Below are 8,104 nucleotides of genomic sequence, written 5' to 3' on the forward strand. Positions count from 1 at the left end.
CCACTTTTACCTGCAAGATGCTTTTGAACTGTGGTGTTGGAGAAGACTCTTGAGAGTCCCTTGGACTGCAAGGAGATCCAACCAGTCCATTCTAAAGGAGATCAATCCTGGGTGTTCATTGGAAGGACTGATGCTAAAGCTGAAACTGCAATACTTCGGCCACCTCATGCGACGAGTTGCCTCACTGGAAAAGACTCTGATGCTGGGAAAGGTTGGGGGCGGGAGGAGAAGGGGACGACCGAGAATGAGATGGCTGGATGGCATCACCGACTCTATGGACATGAGTTTGAGTGAACTCCGGGAGTTGGTGATGGACAGGGAGGCCTGGCATGCTGTGATTCATGGGGTCGCAGAGAGTCGGACACGACTGAGCGACTGAACTGAACTGAACTGAACTGAACCGCGTCTTGGTTTTGGAATTGAAAAGATCAGCGAAAAAACTTCCTAGCCCTCTCCCCAGGAAAGTGGCTTAGTGTCAGAATGGGGAACATCCCCAAGCCAAGGCTACCATTTGAGAATCCCCATCTGGTAGCTTCAGGGAAATTGCAGATGCCTAAGGGAAGAGCAAGCACAAGCACGTCTCTCAAATAAGCCAACATTGCACAGTCAGACAATGTCTCCATTTCTCTGGAATATTTGTGAAGGTCATGAGATTAAAAGAGGTTCACAATATGCTTTTTTCTTTTCTCTCCCAAAGAAAACCCTTGAATTGAAACTATGTTTAACCACCCAGTGAGCCAAGCAGTGAGTGCCATAGGGGGTTGAAAAGATGAGGAACTGCATGAGATCACCCAGTACTTGATCCAATTGCTTCTAGAAAGAGAATTCTTTTTTTTTTTTTTGCTGAGACTTTCATGGAGTCTCAAACTTAACTTAATTTTTTTTTTTGATTCTTAAGCAGAGGTTTTCAAGAGTAAAAGTTTAATCACAGCCTCTTTCAGTCTAGGCCCCCAGGGTAAACAACACATGTAAATTAAAACACCTTTGAAATCTTTCCCCTTTGCAACTAAAACTAATAAAAGCAGAGAAAAGTACAGTATTCACAGGGTTCCAGAATGCCCCACAGATAGCAAAATCCATGTATAATCAAATCCTTTCTACAGTATATATAAAATGGTGTAGTATTTGCATATAACCAATATACATCGTCCCTCCCGTATACTTTAAATCAACTCTAGATTGCTTATAATATCTAACACAATGTAAATGCTATATAAATAGTTGCAGGTGTGTGCAAATTCAAGCTTTGCTTTTTGGAACTTTCTGGAATTTTTTTTCAAACTATTGAATCTGGATGTGGAACCCCTGGATACAAACAGCCAACTATATACACATGACCAGACTCATAATACAAAATCAGCTCAAATTCTAAATGAATTACATCTTTACACCAACCTAGGGTGACAGGTGTTAGGTTTTCCTGGTGGCTCAGACAGTAAAGAATTTTCTTGCAATGTGGGAGACCCGGGTTCAATCCTTGGGTCAGAAAAATCCCCTGGAGAAGATCATGATTACCCACTCCAGTATTCTTGCCTGGAGAATCCCATGGACAGAGGAGCCTGGTGAGTTACTGTCCACGGGGTCTCAAACAGGCAGACACGACTGAGCGAATAACACTTTCACTTTCAGGACACTGGAAAATTAACTTCCTGCCATTACTGTCTTTTTTCACCAGAATGACCCAGGTTAAGTTTTGGATATACAAGTCTAAAGGAGAACAATGTGAATAATAGACAGAAAATTAGGCTTAGACAAATATGAAGATGTTTCATGTTCAGAATATTGTACATTAAAAGATTGCTTTAGAGTAGCTGGTACCAGGGAAACGGTTAGACTTTGAACACATCAGGAAAAAAGTGATTGAAAATAGGATGTGCAGATTTCTTTTAATGCTTCCTTCAGCATATAAACTGCAAAAATAATAGGTGTATCCATTTTAGAAGTTTTGAAAGTAAACACATTGCAAGGAAGCCATATATACAGGTTATACTGTCATGCTGTTATGTGTATTTGTTCTCCTTTTTTTGGTTCTTCCTCTTTTTCTATCATTCATCCAGGCATCTACCCATAAACACATGCAAGAAAATAGTACTTATATTAACTTGGGAATATATGCATATGTAATTAAACTATAATAAAAGTTTCTAAGAATGAAAACAGGAATTCTTTACAGTAGTTACTCCTACGGATGGAGACTACTATGATCATAAAAGACCTCAAAGTGAGTTTCAACCCCATATGTAATGTTTTATTTCTTAAGTTGAGTATGTAAAAGTCTGCTTTATTATTTTCTATAAATTTTTGTATACCTAAAATATTTAATAACAAGTAATGAGACATCACTTTGCCAACAAAGGTCCGTCTAGTCAAGGCTATGGTTTTTCCCGTGGTCATGTATGGATGTGAGAGTTGGACTATGAAGAAAGCTGATCGCCAAAGAATTGATGCTTTTGAACTGTGGTGTTGGAGAAGACTCTTGAGAGTCCCTTGGACTGCAAGGAGATCCAACCAGTCCATTCTAGAGGAGATCGATCCTGGGTGTTCATTGGAAGGACTGATGCTAAAGCTGAAACTCCAATACTTTGGCCACCTCATGCAAAGAGTTGACTCACTGGAAAAGATCTGATGCTGGGAGGGATTGGGGGCGGGAGGAGAAGGGGACCAGAGAATGAGATGGCTGGATGGCATCACCGACTCTATGGACATGAGTTTGAGTGAACTCCGGGGGTTGGTGATGGACAGGGAGGCCTGGCGTGCTGTGATTCATGGGGTCGTGGAGAGTCGGACACGACTGAGCGACTGAACTGAACTGAACTGAACTGAATGTTTCTATGGGGTTTTCCTTGTGGCTCAGCTGGTAAAGATGTTTCTATGAGCTTTAATCTTGATTTTTAATATGTTCTAAACAATTTAGAAAATATAGAAGACATAGTAAAGTCCAGATTTAAATATGTGATTAATCAGTAACACTACCACTCATTTGATCTCTGGTGCCTCTGCCTTTTCTAAAACCTGCTTGAACATCTGGGAGTTCACGGTTCACATATTGCTGAAGCCTGGCTTGGAGAATTTTGAGCATGACTTTACTAGCGTGTGAGATGAGTGCAATTGTGTGGTAGTTTGAGCATTCTTTGGCATTCCCTTTCTTTGGGATTGGAATGAATATTGACCTTTTCCAGTCCTGTGGCCACTGCTGAGTTTTCCAAATTTGATGGCATATTGAGTGCAGCACTTTCACAGCATCATCTTTCAAGATTTGAAATAGCTCAACTGGAATTCCATCACCACCACTAGCTTTGTTTGTAGTGATGCTTTCTAAGGCCCACTTGACTTCACATTCCAAGATGTCTGGCTCTAGGTCAGTGATCATGTTATCGTGACTATCTTGGTCGTGAAGATCTTTTTTGTACAGTTCTTCTGTGTATTCTTGCCACCTCTTCTTAATATCTTCTGCCTCTGTTAGGTCCATACCATTTCTGTCCTTTATCGAGCCCATCTTTGCATGAAATGTTCCCTTGGAATCTCTAATTTTCTTGAAGAGATCTCTTGTCTTTCCTATTTTGTTGTTTTCCTCTATTTCTTTGCATTGATCACTGAGGAAGGCTTTCTTATCTCTCCTTGCTATTGTTTGGAACTCTGCATTCAGATGCTTATATCTTTCCTTTTCTCCTTTGCTTTTCACTTCTCTTCTTTCCACAGCTATTTGTAAGGCCTCCTCAGACAGCCATTTTGCTTTTTGGCATTTCTTTTCCATGGGGATGGTCTTGGTCCCTGTCTCCTGTAAAATGTCATGAACCTCCGTCCAGAGTTCATCAGGCACTCTATCTATCAGATCTAGTCCCTTAAATCTATTTCTCACTTCCACTGTATAATCATAAGGGATTTGATTGAGGTCATATCTGAATGGTGTAGTGGTTTTCCCTACTTTCTTCAATTTAAGTCTGAATTTGGCAATAAGGACGTCATGATCTGAGCCACAGTCAGCTCCTGGTCTTGTTTTTGCTAACTGTATACAGCTTCTCCATCTTTGGCTGCAAAGAATATAATCAATCTGATTTCGGTGTTGACCATCTGGCGATGTCCATGTGTAGAGTCTTCTCTTGTGTTGTTGGAAGAGGGTGTTTGCTGTGACCAGTGCGTTCTCTTGACAAAACTCTATTAGCCTTTGCCCTGCTTCATTCCGTGCTCCAAGGCCAAATTTGCCTGTTACTCCAGGTGTTTCTTGACTTCCTACTTTTGCATTCCAGTCCCCTATAATGAAAAGGACATCTTTTTTGGGTGTTATTTCTAAAAGGTCTTATAGGTCTTCATAGAACCGTTCAACTTCGGCTTCTTCAGCGTTACTGGTTGGGGCATAGGCCTGGATTTCTGTAATATTGAATGGTTTGCCAACATCGGCTGGATCATGGAGAAAGCAAGAGAGTTCCAGAAGAGCATCTATTTCTGCTTCATTGACTATGCCAAAGCCTTTGACTGTGTGGATCACAATAAACTGTGGAAAATTCTGAAAGAGATGGGAATCCCAGACCACCTGACCTGCCTCTTGAGAAACCTGTATGCAGGTCAGGAAGCAACAGTCAGAACTGTACATGGAACAACAGACTGGTTCCAAATAGGAAAAGGAGTGTGTCAAGGCTGTATATTGTCACCTTGCTTATTTAACTTATAGGCAGAGTACATCATGAGGAACGCTGGGCTGGAAGAGGCACAAGCTGGAATCAAGATTGCTGGGAGAAATATCAATAATCTCAGATATGCTGATGACACTACCCTTATGGCAGAAAGTGAAGAGGAACTCAAAAGCCTCTTGATGAAAGTGAAAGAGGAGAGTGAAAAGGTTGGCTTGAAGCTCAACATTCAGAAAACAAAGATCATGGCATCTGGTCCCATCACTTCATGGGAAATAGATGGAAAAACAGTGAAAACAGTGTCAAACTTTATTTTTTGGGGCTCCAAAATCACTGCAGATGCTGATTGCAGCCATGAAATTAAAAGACGCCTACTCCTTGGAAGGAAAGTTATGACCAACCTTGATAGTATATTTAAAAGCAGATACATTGCTTTGCCAACAAAGGTCCGTCTAGTCAAGGCCATGGTTTTTCCCGTGGTCATGTATGGATGTGAGAGTTGGATTGTGAAGAAAGCTGATCGCCGAAGAATTGATGCTTTTGAACTGTGGTGTTGGAGAACACTCTTGAGAGTCCCTTGTACCGCAAGGAGATCCAGCCAGTCCATTCTAAGGGAGATCGATCCTGGGTGTTCATTGGAAGGACTGATGCTAAAGCTGAAACTGCAATACTTTGGCCACCTCATACGACGAGTTGACTCACTGGAAAAGACTCTGATGCTGGGAAAGGTTGGGGGCGGGAGGAGAAGGGGATGACCGAGAATGAGGATGCTGGATGGCATCACCGACTCTGTGGACATGAGTTTGAGTGTACTCCGGGAGTTGGTGATGGACAGGGAGGCCTGGCGTGCTGTGATTCATGGGGTCGCGGAGAGTCGGACACGACTGAGCGACTGAACTGAACTGAACCACTCATTAATTTTAAAAAATGTGTATTGTCTGGCATTTCATCTCATTATTATGTTTATGCATGCATATAACAATGAATATACATACATCATTTGTAAGATTACGATCACATACATAATTTTCAGCATGATGCCTTTTTCACTTATCATGATAGATTAGGATATTAACTTGAATTTCTTTAGCTATTGTAATTTGGCATATTTTAGAAAGTTTTATGAGTCTGTATATTGCTTTTTTATGTGAATTATCTGCTGATATAATTTGTCTATCTCTATTCATTGTGTATATGTACACAACGTATACACAAATCATATAATTTCTATGTGTGTATAATCCATATGACAGAATTGAGCCCGAATGACCAAACATATTGGTTATATCAAGTATATGTAAATAAGTTTAACTCATCTATTAAAAGGAAAAAGTTTCTCATGTTGCTTTGTTGTTTAGCCACCAAGTTGTGCCCAACTCTTTGAGACCCCTTGGACTGCAGCATGCCAGGCCTCCCTGTCCCTCACCATCTCATGAAGTTTGCCCAAGTTCATAACAATTGAATTGGTGATGCCATTCAACCGTCTCACGTTGCTTATCGAAGCAAAATCTAACACAATGCTTTTTCAAGAGATATACTTAAAACAAAGACAGTCAGAGAAGTCAAAATTCTAAAATAAGTAAATATATATCAGGCAGTTACAAATAAGAAGGAAAGGGTTATAATCTTGATGTTAAGGAGTAGGAATTGAGATCAAAATGGATTAAAAGAGATTTTTTAAAAGCACACTTGATAACTGTATACAATAAAATTCACAAGGAAGATGTGTTATTAATATTTATGTATACAGACACATACAATATTCATAAAATAAAACCACAGGAAGTGTAAGGAGAAATAGAAAAAAGCTCCAACAATATATCATTCTACTGTACTTGCCTCAATCCAAGAATATTCAAATGGACAAAAAATTTCAGTTAAGTTTAGAGAAGATTTAAAAAACATAATCCAAAAGGTAGATCTCATGTATTGAAATCTGATGTCTGCTATTAGACAGCAAAACTTTAATTCAGATAAACATAAAATATTTATGAAAACTGACTGTATCTGAGGTTTCTTGACAAATTTGGGACAAAGTAGAAATAGATTAAATTTGTACAATTTGATTACAAAAATGATAATGAAAGTACTATAGCAGAATCTATAGCATAGCTGTTGTCAGAGGCAATTTTTATAGTATAAATAATTACATCAATAAAATTAAAATAAATTAATTTAATACTCAATTAAAAGCATGATAAACTGACACAATATAAGTTTAAAAATGCAGAAGGAAAGAATCATTAAAGGTAAAAGCAGAAATGAATGAGTTAGGAAAAACTATAGCAGAACATATACAAGTCAATAAAATGAACAGATTTCTGGGTAAATTAATCAAGAAAATAGGGGGAAATGAACATATATAACATCTAGAATGCCAAAGGGGAAATAGTCATCTAATTTTATTTTATTTTTTATATTTATTTATTTTGGCTGTGTCACTGGGCTTGTGGGATCTTAGTTCCCCAACCAGGGACTGAACTCTGGCCCTTGGCAGTGAAAGCACCAAATCTTAACCACTGGACCGCCAGGGAATTCCTGAGAAATAGTCATCTAATCAAGGGAAATTTTCAAGATTCTTAAATGAATAATTTACATAACTCTATTTAAATATATTTGAAACCACAGATGAAACAGGTAAGTCTCTAGAAAAACGCAGCTTACAAAGATTTCCCTCAGTAGAGACAAGAAGTTCAAATAGATCAATTACATTGAAGAAATAGAGAAACTGGTTAGATTTCTTCCCTGAAAATGAAGCAGGTCCAGAAGCCTCAATGGGAGAATTCTACCAAACCTTTTTGTTTGTTTGTTTGTTTGTTTTTTCCTTTCTTTCTTTTTTTTTGGTTGCTTGCTTTCTACCAAACACTTAAAGGTAAAATAATCCCAATGCTACTTAAACTATTTCAGGGGTATGGAAAAGAAGAAACACTTTTAAATTCTTATGATGATGCAAGTATATAATCGATTCCAAAACCTAATAAAGATTGCATAAAAAATTATAATTATAGAACAATCTCCTACATGGAAATGAAGGAATATTCTTAAGTAAAATATTAGCAAACACAATGCAAAGCACATAAAAAGGTGCATCATAACATGCGGAGCTTATTCTAAGAACACAGGCTGTTTCAATATCAGAAAATCCATTAATATATTCTAGTGTAATAATAGGAGAAGGCAATGGCAAGCCACTCCAGTACTCTTGCCTAGAAAATCCCATGGATGGAGGAGCCTGGTAGGCTGCAGTCCGTGGGATCGCTAAGGGTCGGACACGACTGAGTGACTTCACTTTCACTTTTCACTTTCACACATTGGAGAAGGAAATGGCAACCCACTCCAGTGTTCTTGCCTGGAGAATCCCAGGGACGGGGGAGCCTGGTGGGCTTCCGTCTAAGGGGTCACACAGAGTCGGACACGACTGAAGTGACTCAGCAGCAGCAGCAGCAGTGTAATAATAGAGTCAAGGAAAAAATGCC

Source organism: Moschus berezovskii, chromosome X, assembly GCF_049115385.1.
Source record: "Moschus berezovskii isolate FMDL1 chromosome X, NW_MosBer_1.0, whole genome shotgun sequence".
Taxonomy (NCBI): domain Eukaryota; kingdom Metazoa; phylum Chordata; class Mammalia; order Artiodactyla; family Moschidae; genus Moschus; species Moschus berezovskii.